Source organism: Setaria italica, chromosome V (assembly GCF_000263155.2).
Source record: "Setaria italica strain Yugu1 chromosome V, Setaria_italica_v2.0, whole genome shotgun sequence".
Classification (NCBI taxonomy): domain Eukaryota; kingdom Viridiplantae; phylum Streptophyta; class Magnoliopsida; order Poales; family Poaceae; genus Setaria; species Setaria italica.
The window spans coordinates 15,784,214-15,800,119 of NC_028454.1; the positions used below are offsets into that span (position 1 = coordinate 15,784,214).

General features: G+C 47.0%; 1 long non-coding RNA gene across 6 annotated transcripts; it reads left to right on the plus strand.

Annotated features, from left to right (window-relative positions):
* Positions 1 to 10,216: 10,216 nt before the first annotated feature.
* LOC101781105 lies at positions 10,217 to 12,518 on the plus strand. Of its 6 annotated transcripts, none has more exons than XR_001164047.2 (6): positions 10,217 to 10,654; positions 10,737 to 10,812; positions 10,961 to 11,034; positions 11,248 to 11,335; positions 11,409 to 11,526; positions 11,916 to 12,518. It is a non-coding gene; the product is annotated as an uncharacterized LOC101781105 (long non-coding RNA). The 6 variants fall into 6 exon arrangements; XR_002677663.1 differs by having other exon boundaries at positions 10,737 to 10,808; XR_002677664.1 differs by having other exon boundaries at positions 10,737 to 10,808; positions 11,419 to 11,526.
* Positions 12,519 to 15,906: the final 3,388 nt, after the last annotated feature.

Sequence of the window (15,906 nt, forward strand, 5' to 3'; positions counted from 1 at the left end):
GTAGTCTTGCTGACCGGCCTGGACATTTCTTCCCCGGACACCCCTTTCCGCCTTATAGCTGCAACATCACATCGGCTGGACACAAGGGGAATCGGCGGGTGGAAAGGTTTCATCAGATGCAACAAAAGGGCCGGATCTGTCGAGAACAGGGAGCACATGGCCTTCCTGATGATGTGGCTAGAGAAGCACTTCTTCTGCGGGAGAGCAGCTGGTCCATCTACCAATACCCAAGCTCTGGCTGAAGCATTATCAACAGGGACTTCTGTTCCTCTTGGAAAGCACTTACTGGGAGCAGCCTACCACATGCTTCACCAAATCGGCATCAAGCTATCCCAAGGGGAGCCGATTGGAAACCCAGGTGGACCCTGGTGGTTCATTAACTTATGGCTGAACTTGTACATGAGCGAGATCTCTCAGCAGTGAGTGGAACACATGACATTCCCCAGCGTCGAATCGGCAGAGAATCTCACTGTCCGGCGCCGGTGTACGTCTTTCGGTGAAGCGGCATCAGCCTTCTCTGGTTGCTCGTACTCTGCTACCAAGGTGGCCGAATACTTTCGGTGTTTTTATAACGGCTTCAATGAAGATGTAACCGTCTGGTTCCCTTATCGGAGAGATGACCCAATCTTTGAACTCCCTTCTTGCTTCGACTCAACCACCGGCCGATTCGACGAAGATCTCACAGATGAACTAATTAAACCGGGGATCTTGCCGGCCAACTTCTTCTCAGGAAAGGATGCCCCTACATATGAATTCTACAACCCCTCCGTTGCAGCACGGTAATTCGGCATGGGTCAACTGCCGATTCAAGCATACTTCGTCGGCCGAGCAAAGTTCAAAGATGAGCTCACCAAGGGTCTTGACTATAGTCGGCTGCGAGATCGGATACCAGACTCCAATACTATAGACTTGGATGACTAGATAGTAGCCCCCTTTGCTGTCCAACCATTCAAGCTATGGTGGGCTGAATGGAAACAGTACCTGTTCTGCGCCTCCGCATCAACATACTGCAATCTCTTGGATCCAGCCAACATTGATCCGAACGCCGAGGTATTTTTCCCCTAGCCAACTTTCATTCCTTTATTAATGTGGTTAAATATGTACACTAACATCTTGCTATTGCTTCAGTCTGAAAACCGCGTTCCCCCAACACACAGTCGGAGTGGCCGGCCGATAGAGGACCATCACCCATACACCATCTTCCCCCTTATCGGCTATGATGCCCCTTCCGTGGATGTGATTGCCGACCGATCGAAGCAGGCGCAGAAGAAGGTTACCAAGAAGACCAATCGCCGAGTACGAGCTCGTATAGAACCGGCCGGTCCTCCTATGATCACATCGGTAGAAACTTCGACCGCATTGCCCCTTCCAGCTGCTGGAGAAGTGGATACTCAAGTCGTCACGCAAGCTGGGGCAGCCGCTGCATCATTACTGTGGAGGCTATGCAGGTAAACTTGTTGTCTGATCCTACCGATTGCCATCGCTATAATGACTCACCTTATTTTAGACTGCACAAATCACTTCCGTGGACTCACAACAATCGGCAGCAACCCAATCGGTCATCAACACGCCCACACTTCCATCTGCCGAGGTATACTACTCTTCAACCGATTTTTTCTAGTATTTGGATAATATTCTTATTCAATCTTTTGACACAGGTCACCGGTACGCTTAGCACCCCACCTAACCAACCAATGGTCATCTTTCGGGAAGCTGGCCCGAGCAAAGCACCAATCATGGTGGAGTCTTCTACTTCTGACGAACCAATGGTACCAGCCCTTGAATCGAGGATAACGGCCTCCCAAACGCAGTTTGAAGAAATCCGTTTCAAGGAGGTAAGAGACTTCTCACCCTTACTCGGCCGATTTGCTATCATCATCGGCTGATTTGTTCTTTTTCTTGAGTCACTATTTTTCAGGAGCAAGACACCCCCAACAACAGCCTTTTCTCATTTGCGGTCGCACTCTCCGACGATGAGGAAGTCACCTCTCGCCAGGTCACTTTGAGCTCCGTCCCTGATGACGTCCGTGCGAAACTCGCAAGCATCCGATCCCTTCTTCAAGAGGACATCGGTCGATTGGTAGAAGACGCCTCGCCGATTCAGCAACTTTTTGGTGATGTCAGCGGGTGAGTACCAGAAGAAGCGGAAGAGGCCTTGGCGCCAGCCGCGTATATCGAGTCAATGAGGATTCCGGTCTTTAGGGCCCTGCGCCATATGGCCGACCGCGCCAAGTTGACCAAAACTCGTGAGGAAGAAGACACGTACAAGCGTCAAGCTCAAGAGGTGCATCAACGAATTCACTTTCTGGAAGACTCTCGCCCGGGGATCGTCGGCATGATAGATCGCCTCAAGCGTCGAAGAGCAGAGCTTGCCAAGGAGATGGAGCAGATGACCAAAGCAATAGACGCCGAAGAGAAGAGGCTTCAAGAACTCCCTTCCGTCATCGCCGATCTGAAACGGGAGAGGCAGCACCTGGCTCGCGAAGCCCTCAAACTCCACCGCCATATGTCAGAAGTCCCCAGATCGGCAGAGGATGACCAACGGGTCCTGGATTCTGCCGATCAGATCCGACGCCGAGTGATCGCGGCTATCGATGCCCTTCTGGGTGACCTATAAAAGTACTAGCAGTTCTTGTACAAGCATTTAATGACCCCTTTGACCATCCTTCGCGGCGCCCTCTTTTATTTATTACCATTTTCACTTCCGATGGGACGTGTCTTACCAAACATCCACGCCTTCCTTTCTTATAAACGCCGGCCTAGGTACCTGTTTAGCTCGGCTTTATCTTCCCCGGCCTGGTTTCGTCGGTGTGCCTTTCAGTCATGTCTTCTTCATCCTCTACCTCTTCCTCTGTTAATCAGGTAAAAGATTTGCCTTCATTCTCTTTCTTAGTCTAGATCTTCTGAAGGGAATCACCTTTCCAGCGGCTATATGTATATTGTTGCTTTCCGCAGCCACGACGCCTTAGCCCTGAACTCGAACGAGCCATCGGACTCGTACATTCCGATGAACCGTTGTCGCAAGAAGACAAGGACTTAATCAGGGCTCATCGCGATGAACTTCAAGAGCACGTCCCTGCTGACGTCCGACGGGTCTGGGACTTTCTGGACGACAACGACCACCGGCGACCTCAAGCCGACAGAAGTCACCTACTTTCTCATCAAATCGTCCTTGAAGATGCAGGAGCAGGAACATCACGCCCGGCAATGGACCGGAGTCACCCTCTCCCCCGTCAGGTCGAAGCGGAGGCTGCGATGAAAGAGATAGAAGAACAGTACATCCGTCTTCTGATAGAACTAGGTCGGGCTGAGAGAGAGTTTAAGAAAAAGCGTGATTAATTATTTTTTGTTCTAAGGGCGACTTGTACCGTGTCGGCCATGTAACCCACCGTCCGTACTGAATAAAATATATCGGCCGATTTGGACGATTACGTTTTTTCTCTAGTCGATTCCTTTTGTATCGGTTGTGTGTTGTTCATCGTGGTTGATCCTTATGCTCCGACCCATATACTAGGGTAGTACCTTTTCAAGTATCTTCCGTTCAGAGCCCTAGTAAACTCTTCTCCTTCGATTGTTTCCAGAATATAGGCATTTCCTGGAGCACATCTGCTGATTTTATACGGCCCCTCCCATGTAGGGGACCACTTACCGAATTTAGGATCTTTCGACCCAATCGGCAACACTAACTTCTATACCAGGTCCCCCGGGGAGAATTGTTTGACTTTGACCTTCTTATCATACCACCTGGCCACTTTCTTCTTGTTTTCTTCGATGCTTATCAAAGCTCTCAATCGTTGGCCAGCCAAGTCATCAAGTTCCCTTTTCATGAGTGAGGAGTAGTCGTCGGCCGCCAACTGGTCCTGGAGCGAAATGCGTCTCGACCCCGCCCTCAATTCCCTTGGTAGTACTGCATCGTGACCGTACACCAACTAATAAGGGGACAACTTGGTGGACCCATGGCAAGCCATCCTGTATGCCCATAGGGCTTCAGTCAGACATAGATGCCACTTTTTCGGCTGCTCCACTATCTTCCTCTTGATTAACTTTATTATCCCTTTGTTGGAGGATTCGACCTGGCCGTTAGCTTGGGCATCATACGGAGAGGAGTTTAACAATTTGATTCCCATATCGGCCGTGAACTCCTCGAATTCTCCTTACGTAAACATCGTCCCTTGATCGGTTGTGATAGTCTGGGGGATGCCGAAGCGGTAGACGATATGGTCCCTTGCGAAGTCAACCATGGCAGCCGATGTTACGGCCCTTAACGGAATTGCCTCCACCCATTTGCTGAAGCAATCAGTGGCCACCAGAATGAACTTGTGCCCTTTGCTTGACGGAGGATAAATTTGGCCGATGAGGTCTATTCCCCAACCTCTGAACGGCCATGGTTTGATAATGGGATTCATGGCCGATGCGGGCGCACGTTGGACATTCCCGTATTTCTGACAATCCTGGCATCCTTTATAATATTTGAAGCAATCTTCGAGGATCGTCGGCCAGTAATACCCATTATTCCTAATCATCCATTTCATCTTATGTGCCGATTGGTGGGCTCCACACACTCCTTCATGGATTTCTCCCATCAGAGTCTTAGCCTCCTCCGTTCCTAGACACTTAAGTAGGACGCCATCGATTGTTCGGTAGAACAGGTCGTCTTCCAGTAACACATATTTGGTAGCAGGGAAACGTACTCGCCGATCCACTTTCTTAGATGGATCTTTTAGGTAATCGGCAATCTCTTTTCGCCAGTCATCGGCCGCGAGCTCTAGAGCCATAGCGCCTTGAATCGGCCGATACCCAGATGCGTGTTGGGTGAGCTTGTTGGCATCCTCGTTGTGATTCCTTGGGATGTGCTCAATGACTGCCGATTTGAATTCTTTCAGAAGCTGCAGGCAATCTTCGTAATAAATCCTCAACACATCGTCCTTGCATTCGGACTTCCCTGTTAATTGATCCACAATAAGCATGGAATCTCCAAAAACTTCGATAGAATCGGCCTTGACTTCTCTTAGCAATTGTAATCCCTTCAGTACAGCTCGGTACTCTGCTTGATTGTTAGTGGCGGATGCTTCTATCGGCAGAGAAAAATCATAGCTTGCCCCCCGAGGCGATATGAGGACGATGCCGATTCCTGATCTAGCCCCACATGACGATCCATCAAAGTATAAGGTCCAAGGTACCGGTTCCACGAAGGTAGTCTCTGGTCCGCAGTGTTGGGCAACGAAATCGGCCATGACCTGACCCTTAACGGCCTTTGCCGATTCATATCGAAGGTCAAACTCCGACAAAGCCAAGACCCATGTTAGTGGGGAAGGGGTGCTGGTCGATCTTCATCGGCTTGGCTGGTTTTGTTGGCACTTCAAATTTGAGTCTGCCCTGCTCAATGGCCGACTGTATCTGCTGCCAGAAGATTTTGCATTCATTCGTGTCATGGGAGGTAGCGTTGTGCCACTTGCAATACTTCATCTTCTTCAGCTGTTCGGCAGAAGGAATCGTATGGTATGGCGAGAGCTTGATCTGTCCTTCCTGGAGGAGGAGGTCGAAGATTTTATCGGCCTTTGATGTGTCAAATCCGAACGTTTCCGGCTCCTTCTTGCCGAACGGACATGATATCGGCTTCTTCCCTTTAACCCATTCCGCGAGGCCGATTTCTGTATCTTCTTCGGTTTCAACCTCTTCTAAGTATGCCACCTTCTTCTGGAAGTTCCTCCATGGATCGAAAAAACGCACTTCTTGACCGGACAATCGGTGGACGATTTGGCTCAAGCTCTCAAACTCCTGTGAGGCGTATTTTTCTTTGATGTGAGATAGGAGACCTTGGAAGGCTATATCGGCCAACTGTGCATCAGTCAGGGCCAGGGAGTAGCACTTATTTCTGATTTCCCTGAACCTCTGTACATATGAGGATATTGGCTCGTCGCTTCTCTGCCTGAGGCTGGTCAAATCGGACAGCTTCATCTCATGTACCCCGGCGTAGAAGTATTTATGAAATTGCCTTTCCAGATCGGCCCATGTCATTATCGAGTTGGGCGGTAAAGTTGTGAACCACTGGAAGGCCGACCCAGACAGGGATGACGAGAAAAGTCGCACCCGTAGAGCATCCTGCGCCGCTGCTTCTCCGCATTGGATGATGAATCTGTTCACGTGTTCTACGGTTGAGGTGTCGTCCAGCCCCGAAAACTTGGTGAAATCAGGAACTTTATACCGATGAGGAAATGACAGTAAGTCGTATGTAATCGGATACGGTGTCCTGTATGTGTAGGTCTGCACCTTTGGTTTCAAGCCGAATTGTTCCTGAATCACCTCTGCTATACGTGCCGACTAGTCCGGCTGTTGCTGGTAAACTGTTGGCTGAGGAACTGGTACGTGCTGGTATATTGGCGGCGGGATGACTTGATGTTGAGTGAAAGCATGTGGCATTTGATGTGTCATAGCCGGCTGCGTATTCTAGGTTGGCTGCTTGAATGAGCCGCTTGTTTCGTCATATAGTATGAGCGGCGCGGTGCCCCGGAGTACTTCTGTTGACTCTGCTGCTCTGCTCATCTCTGGTGCGACAGGCTGTTACTGCGGCATGGTTGGTCGAGTGGCCGCCTGGAAAGAAGCCTGGAATTGAGGGCTTCCATGGTTGGCCGATTGATCCTGGACGGCCGTCACTGATGGTGCCCCCCAAGGCGCTGGATTAACCGGAGGAAACTGCACAGAGGACAACTGAATGGGACGTGGCTGGAGGTGTTGCGTGCCATTAAACCCCATAGGGGTCGATGATGAGGAAGCGCCAGAACCCCCAACTGGAAATTGGATCAGCTGAGAAGCCGAATAAGGTGTATTCTTGTTCGGAGCCGTAATCGGCGGAGCATATGCCGGCCCCTAGTACCTTTGAGATACACCGCTAGCCAAGGAGCGGATGATGGCATTGTATACCATATTAGAAAGCACCGGGGATTGATTGATGAAAGCTTTGATAGACGGATTGCTGAACCATCTCGGACATCTTGTCCGAGTCCTCGGTGATTGTGATCTGGCGGGGAGTTGGAAACGGAGCCTTTTTGATAGTCTCCCCGCTCCTGGTGCGATTGAAGGACGGCAGACATGTCTTCCGGTTGTATGCCGTCTGCCTCTCTAGTTCTTCCTTCTGGTGGTCCCTGAGATCTGCTTCTGTCACTTCAATGACATTATCTTCGGAGACTTCAGCAGCTTTCGACATGGTGGCGGTTGTATCCGTCCCACTGGGCGTGCCAAAAGTGTGTTGGCGCTAGAAATCAGCTGATCGAATTCCCAGCGTCGGACACACGACCCGAGAGAATCTGCTTAGCTCCTGTTCGGGTGATTGCCCTGGTGCAGTTCGCGCGGCGTGCCAGCCAATCTGACCTGTTGATTGGCAAGGAAATAAACGTATCCCTTCCCAGAGGTTGCGATCGGCTAAGGTTCCGATCTCGAGAAAGCTTATCAGCGAATCGGCCGATTTGCGGTAATGAAGGAATCGGCTATGATGCAACCGATTACCACGCAACGTTTATAAAGAAAACTGCTGGAGTAATCTAAACAACGCTACGGTAGTAACACTAGGAATAGATCTGAATCGGCTATGTGGAAAGCGGTAAATCACGTAACAAGATATAAGAAAGCCGAAAGTTCTAATTCCAAGCTGGATAACTGGTGATAAAACTAGAATAACAAGTAAAACCTAGAATTCTAGTGAATATCGATAACTAGTGAATAAATCTAAACGAAACAACAATGATGCGCCCGAAGTTAAAGTTCAGATATTACTCGATAAGCGGAACTTACAGAATTGGCCGGAGATCAAATTGATGCAGCCTTGCCAACCCGTACGAACTCGTGAAAAGAAGAAAAGTATTGGCGAAGTCGCCTGCTCGAAAGTAAGTACGAGGAAATAGTAGTTTGTTGTATTGAGTTGATGATGATTACAGATCTACAAGGGTGGCTATTTATAGCCCCGTTCAAACGACTTCTTATCCGACTAGAACTCTATCCCTAAATTTAAACAGAAAACGAATATTTACAAGTACGATTCGTACTATTTTCACGTGCTTCATGGGCTGACCCCCTCTTCATCTTCATAATCTTTTTTAAGCCCACATCGGCCCAACTATTCCAACCTCCTAATCGGCCAATCACCTCTTTGGCAAGGGGTAACCGATCAGGACCCACATATCGAGGGCTCAGACTCATCCCGACCCTGGGAACTAAGGTCGGACGAGGCGGAGATCCTCCCTTGGAGGGTCGGGCGCGTCCGATCCCAAACCTCAGGGGTCGGGCGAGGCGGAGATCGTCCCTTGGAGGGTCGGGCGAGGCGGAGATCCTCCCTTGGAGGGTTGGGCGCGTCCGATCCCAAGCCTCAGGGGTCGGGTGAGGCGGAACTCCAAGGATCAATCGGCCGATCCTCGACTGTAGCATCAATTGGCCGATCCTTGACTGTAGCAGCAATCGGCAGATTTCCAATCGTCGCCCTTGTATCTCGCCGCATCTGCTGATTTCTTCCACTTCTAACGCCGATTTTACTCGTGTCAAAATCTGGCGTCAACAGAAGTATTCAAATATCAAATTTTAACTTGAGTTATAAGAAACTACATGAGATATGTATCCATTTGTGAACAATATATAGTACCACTTTATCAAAATTATTTAAATTTCTATTGGAAGCTTATGGACAAAAATTATGTTGCCACATCAATTTGTAGAATTTCCTGACCAATTTTAGATATTATTGTAATTATTTTGTGGTAATTTGGACATAGAAGTTTGAATTAACCCTAGAATATAATTGAATTTTCATGTATATCTGGTATATGGGTTACAATGGAACATATAAGTTTAAACATAATTTTTATGCATTTTTGGACTCTTATTTGATACATATGTAGTTCAAATTGAAATTACTTTCAATTAACATGTAGAAAATTATTTAACCTATAGAAAATAGTAAATTAGTTCAAAAAATGTTGAAACTCCTATATAACAATACCTATGTAGTCTATTATATGTAAAAAATGTATTTAGGTATTTAAGATAATTATATTTACAAGTTATTTCACAAGGTTCCTTAGTTAGTTGAAAATAAAAAAAATAAAGCTAAACGGGCCAAAAACCCTGGCTCTGGGCCATTTTCTTGTGTGCATGGACGGCCTAACGTTACACTGTTGGATTGAACTGACGGCTAGGATGCTCCGCAATTCCAATAAATATACCATCATTGTGCCCTTCCAAAACCCTACCCCGCCCGCTCCCTTCCCCATCGGCCGCTCCCTTCCGCCTATCTTCTCTCCCTCACCTCACCCCTTGATATACCCGCTAGGGTTGATTCCCGATCTTTCGATGAGAGGTGGGGGATAACTCGATTGGTCGATAGAGACAGCGTTCACGGCCCGACTACAGCCTTCCAAGCTGCGCCTTAGCAACCAATACACCACCTCCAATGGCTGCTGCAATCTTGTGGAGCGCGTCACCCGGCCACTAGGGCACTCGTCCAGCAAGCAATCGAAGAACTAGCAAGAACAAGTATAACAAGTACTGAATTTACTAGATGAAGATGAAGGTTTCCAACTCAATCTCAATAAGGTGCGGTTCCGAAGATAGGAAGATGGGCGGCTGATCCAGCACGCGCGCTACAAGCAAGTAGCGAGAGCTAAACTTGATCTAAACAAAACCCAACTGTTCTTGGTGGAGGCTAAGGGGTATATGAAGGTGGGAGGATGACCACCAGGGTGTTGGGGCCGTGCTCCAACCCTAGAACGCGTCCCTATTAGACCCGACTTGATACACGGCCCATTGGGCTAAATTAAAGTGATGCAGCACTAGAAAATATTTTGGTAGTAAATTGGTCATTGCGACCGCCACAGATTAGATATGGACTTGAGTTTAGATCCATATGGAAATAGACTTCATAAAAAATTTGTGAAGTGCTTGAACGCCCCAATCCGATTCCGTATGCGACCATGGTGACCATCACAAGTTGGTACTATCCTGGAGTCCGAATCCAGCCTGCGCGAGTCCTTTTCCCTTTCGGTCTTCTCCCTGGTTCCTAACAAAACTAAGAGTGCACACGTCTCCATGGTCTAAATAGGATGGACAGGAACTCAAGAGTGAACTTACTTGATTATTAAGTTGACGAGCACGGGCGCGAGCAATAGGATCAGAAACTGGTACTTGTGTAGGTGTGGATGTATCATTGGTGTTGATGTCCTCATCACCCCTCCTTAGCTCAGATCCAATCGCCGCTCTGCTCTCTTTCCCTCCCCTCGCCCCTCCAGTCCTCCCATGCACGTCTGTCTTGAATCCACCCTCTGCTCCCATCCGGCCTGCGGCCTCCCCCCAAACGTGCTCTCCAGATCGCGCGGCACGCCGCCATGCTACACCCGCGGGGAGCGGTTGGCCGGCCTCGGGCTCGCCACCAGCTCGCCACCACCACCATGCACGATGGCGGCATAGTCCAGGCGCTGGAGGGGCGATCGGGCAGCGGGCAACTAGGAGGGCCTCGTGAGGGCAGCGCTCGAGCGGGATGGGGCACCACCACACCCACGCTAGCCGCGGAGGGGTCGGAGGGCTCGGGCTAGCCGCCGCCGTGCCGGCCTTGCTTGACCGGGCCACCAACAGGCCACCAATGACATCGAGGATCCCAACGTCGTGCGGATCTGTAAGCCTCCCCCTCTTTCTCTCCTTCCTCTCTCTCAGTTTGCCATCACCTCTGATTGGGGTTTCGGAGTCGCTAATTTCAGCAGGGGTTTCGACTTTGGAGTTCAGAGTGTGGCATTTAGCATCCTGCTTTGTGTCAGTTCTGCTGAAAATCCGTATGTAATATACTAAACTAGATTTGTTTGCTACTTGTAATCCTACTTGCAACCATGCTTATAAAGGATGCAACTGGATAATAAATGGACATCTGTAGATTAAGTTTCCATGTCTTGATCCTCTGTTCTAAGGTTAGCTAGATCTTGTGCAGCAACTTTGGTATACCCCCAACAGATTGTGGTCCTTGAGGAACCCTTACTTAAAAAGAGAAGTTACTGCAAAGAGGTTGTTTTACCCCTTCCTACTATTAGATTTTCTGCATAGTAAAATGAACTGTTTTAAAGCACTTTTAATTAGCGTGACAAGATTGAAATATGCTTAGTAAAATGAACTGTTTTAAAGCACTTTTTATCTCTGTTTTAAAACATCAGTATCATTCTAATACTACAGTAATAGCTAATCATTTTCCTATGTTGTTTTTTCATTTGTCCCTTGCAGGAAGCAAGGAGGGAGGTGAGGGATCATTTGCCCCTTTGCAGGAAGCATGGAGGGAGGTGAGGGACTGAGGACCACGGCCAAAAGGATGGTAAGCTTCTTCCATAAACCACACTCTCGAATTCTACATGCAAATATGGAGCGTGTGGCTTACATGTTTTCAGTTTGTTGTAGGCGGCATGTGAAAAGAACAAAGGCAACAAAGTTATAGTTGTCCAATCTGTAGATCATTGCTGTACTTTGCTGAAATGTGAAGGTGAATGATTTTGTTACTTACATCAGGTATAGGTTCTATTCTCCTCTCTGATACTGATACTGATGTATGTGTGATTTGATAAAGTCTCAGTCAACCATGATGCTTACCAGCTTATGCGATATTGTGCGCCTAGTTAGATTCATAATAACTTTTAGTGTACTAGTTAAAATGGTGCCAAACTTGCAGTTGCACTACCACATTGCAAATTTACTTGTCTTTTTTATTTTCTTGTTCACTGCCTTTTTACTGTCTTGTTTATTTACAGCAGCGCCAAATCCTAGTTCAAAGATATCTATAAGTGTTCATTAAGTAAAAAAAATAAGCATGTAAACACGTTGCTCAATTCATTGCACCTTAATATTTAGTGATTCATATATGCGTTCAATATACTAATCACTTGTACTTTATCTAACAGATCATTAGGAGTGGACAGAAGATGGTCTACGTGATGAGGACATGACACCCATGCATACGACCATGTTTGGCACATGGTATAGAGGGGAAAGAGGCCACCAAGGGTGTCCAAGTCAAGAAGGAGGCCCGAGGCTAATTCGGTTCGAGTCTCCGAGGTGGAGGCCCAAAACAACTCAAGTTCAAGCCCGTCTCGGAGTCCAGGAGCAGCACGTACTAAAAATGACGCCTAGGTCGCATATGGTGTCCGTTTTGGGCTTTCTTTATATGGATGGAAACAAAATTTCATGGAGCTTCCAATGGAACTGTTCCCACCTTAAAATTCGATTGGAGTCAATGGAAATCGATGAAACAAGTGGATATCCAGAATATGTCAGGTGACGCCACCGTCTTTTGGGCCATTGGCCCGTGTATCGTGTTGGAGTCTATAGGGGCGCATCCAGGGGGGTCTCTATGACCTAACCCTCATAAATTCAGTAGCTGTCACCACATTAGGGTTTGGATTTTGTTTAGTTCAGGTTTTCCTTTGAGAAACTGAGATTGATTCGTTGTAACTATGACGATAAGTCCTTTTACAGTGATCCAGGGCCCTTGTTCTTGTTCTCCTCAACTGTGTCGATTTGGCCTTTCGAATTGAGAGCTTGAACCCTTCTTTACTTCATTCATATTTGCAATATCAGATTGTGTGTTTATACTTTCTTGGTTGTGTCCTTCGATTCGATTGCAGGGAAAGCCTTCTCGGCGAGGTCAATCAAGTTGTGCTTGGTTGATAACCAATGGAGCAGCAGTGTAGCGGTTGCAGGGATTTGAATCGTGTCTGATTAGAAATCCGGATCGTCAACGTCGAGTCTCCACCAATCGAATTTATCATTACCTTTCGGAAGTTTGAGCCAATGCTACATCAAGTGGTATCAGGATTCTAGGTTACCCGTGAGGTATACACCTTTGTATCCCTTTAGATTTGTTTTTGTCAATTACCTATAGTCCACAAAAAGCCCTATAAAAAAATAATTCCACTATCGTACAACCCCATTTGTGCCCCACAATTTTTCTTTTCAGATTTGCTTTTCTCAATTTTGGTCCCTTGCGGTGTTATTGTGTTTGTCTTGTCTAGGTTTTGTTCTTGTCTTTAGTATCAGGTCTTGCTTAATTGTTTTGGCACCTAGTCGATTTATCCTCATAATAATTTTAGTGCCAATTTGTATTTGGGCAAACAAGTGTTGTTCTTGCTTGTTGTATACAATGTTAGAAAGAGGAAAGTATTATCAATGTGAGGGAAGAGAAGACAAGTGATCTTTGCAGCAATTGGACTAAAATATTGCTATCCAATTTTGGAGTCCGAGTTCTTTTGGCAAGGACACCGTGCACAAGACATACTTCACCAGATTGTTGTCAATCTGAGTCGCAATCCTTTGCTCACTGCTGTTTATTTGCGCCTGATCTGGTTGTGTCAGCTAGTCCTTGCATGTTTCCATAAATAGTTGAGCCATAAGTTTCCTTGTTGCTACTCGACAACAAGGCTTTGGTTTTGTACCGAAGTGCAAACTTGTGTATTTTAATTGTAATATTGTCTGCGGCACTTTCTGTTATATTAAAAAAGAAACAAGCAAAAGGCAAAGAGGTGCTGAAAAAGTGAAGAAAAAGCTGCACCAAAAAAAAAAGGAAAGAAAGAAAGAAGGAAAAAAGAAATAAAAAATTCAGAAGTGCTTGCATCCTTTGAGTCCTTGTGGTGAGTTGTTTTGTTGCTTGCTTGAACTAAGTCTAGGACGAGTTTAGGCCGACGACATAGACTAGCTTGGGACTACTTTTCAGTCTTCCAAATTCTGAATTGAATTATTGCTTTTCCTTGCTACCATATTGAGCCTGCCTACAGCTCCACATACATACTTCTGATCAGTACAGGTTCACCTTGCAACTGTTACCCTCAAGCTCGACAATTGATTGTAGCGCCCTGTTTGGCTTTGGTAAGAACACTTACAAGACGGTGGTAAGCTGCTTGAGATATTGCATTCCACTTTCACCACCATCCAGTAGTTGCTAGTTGATAGGGATAATATTTTGGTGTTGTCTTTTGCTATTTTCTAACAATGACAGGTTGTTCATATCCACCAACATATGATGGTATAGGTGCTGATGCATACATTGAGTGGGAAATTGCAACAGATAACATATTTGCAACTCGCTTCATGTGTCCAAGGAGGAATGTAAAAAGTGCAGCTACTGTTTTGTGACATTCTGCTTTATCTTGGTGGGATTCTGTTGACGCCAGATTTTGACACATATGGAATCAGCGTCAAGGGAAGAAAGAATTGGCCGATGCGGCAGATTAAAAGGTCACGACTGGGAATCGGCCGATTGGTGCTACAGTTGGGGATCGGCCGATTGGCGCTACAGTGTTTTATCGGACGGAGTTGGTGGAGATCGGTCGATTGGAAGGCTGGAGCGATTGGGCCAATATGGGCTTAAAGTGGATCAGGGAAAGAAGATAGAGAAAGATTGGCCCGTGGGAGTACAATAACTAACTCCGATACGAGTTGTGCTTGTAAATATTCGTTTTCATTTAAAATTAGAGATAGATCCTAGTTGGTTAGGAAATTGGTTGTAACAGGCTATAAATAGCCATCTTTAGAGATTTGTAAACAACACATCAATTAATACAACAATCTACTATTTCCTCGTACTTTACTTTCAAGTCGGTGACTTCGCCAATACTTTTCCTCTTTCACGAGTTCGTACGGGTTGGCGAGGCTGCATCGACACGATCTCTGGCCGATTCTGTAAGTTCCGTTTATCGAGTGACATCTAAGCTTTAACTTCGGGCGCATCGCTGTCGTTTCGTTTAGATTTATTCACAAGTTATCGATATTTACCAGAATTATAGGTTTTTAATCTATTGTTCTAGTTTTATCATCAGTTATCCAGCTTGAAATTTGAACTATCGGCTCTCTTATTGTTATTTTCATTCATCATTATCATATAGCCGATTAGATCTATTTCAAGTGCTGCTTTCTTAGCTTTGTCTAGTTTATTCTAGTAATTTTCTTCGCAATTGCTATGTAATTGTCGGCCGATTCGCTAATACGCTTTTTCGAGATCGGAACCTTAGCCGATCAGAACCCCTGGAATTTAACACGTTTCCTTCCTTGCCAATCAACAAGTTAGATTGGCTGGCACACTGCGCGAACCGCATTAGGGCGATCACCCAAACAGGAGCTAAGCAGATTCTCCAAGGTCGTGTGTCCGACGCTGAAGGTCAATCGGCTGACTTTTAGTGCCAACACACTTTTGGCACGCTCGGTGGGACGACCTCAACATCCACCATGTCAAAAGCTGCCGAGATCTCCGAAGACAACGCCATCGAGGTGACGGAAGCAGATCTCAAGGATGACCAGAAAGAAGAGTTGGCAAAGCCAATGGAACAATACAGGAAAACATGCTTGCAATCTTTCAGTCGTACCAGGAGCGGGGAGACCGCCAAGAAAGCTCCTTTTCCAACTCCCCACCAGATCACCATCGCTGAGGATTCGGCCAAGATGTCGGATATGATCCAGCAGTCTGTCTACCAGGCCTTAATCGATCAATCTCCGGTGATGGCCAACACGGTGTACAATGCCATCATCAGCTCACTGGCTAATGGGGTATCTCAAGGATTTCAGGGGCCAGCATACGCCCCGCCCATTGTAGCCCCAGTCAAGAGCTTACCGAGCACGTCTCAATCGACTCCTTAACCGATGCCAACACAACATGGAGGACATAACACCGTAGTGCCTTCAATGCATCCAGGATACAACGGTGCACCATGCTTTCAATCACAAGCACCGCCTCAACCTGCTCAGATTTGTTCCGTGCAATCATCGCCATCAAACTTAGTGCCTTGGGGGGTTCTGGATCAATCAGCCTGTATGGAGGCTCTCCGATACAGGCACCATTCCAATCGGCCATCCGGCCGACGGTTCCACAATACCAACCGGCCACGTCAAAAACCGGCAGGGGGG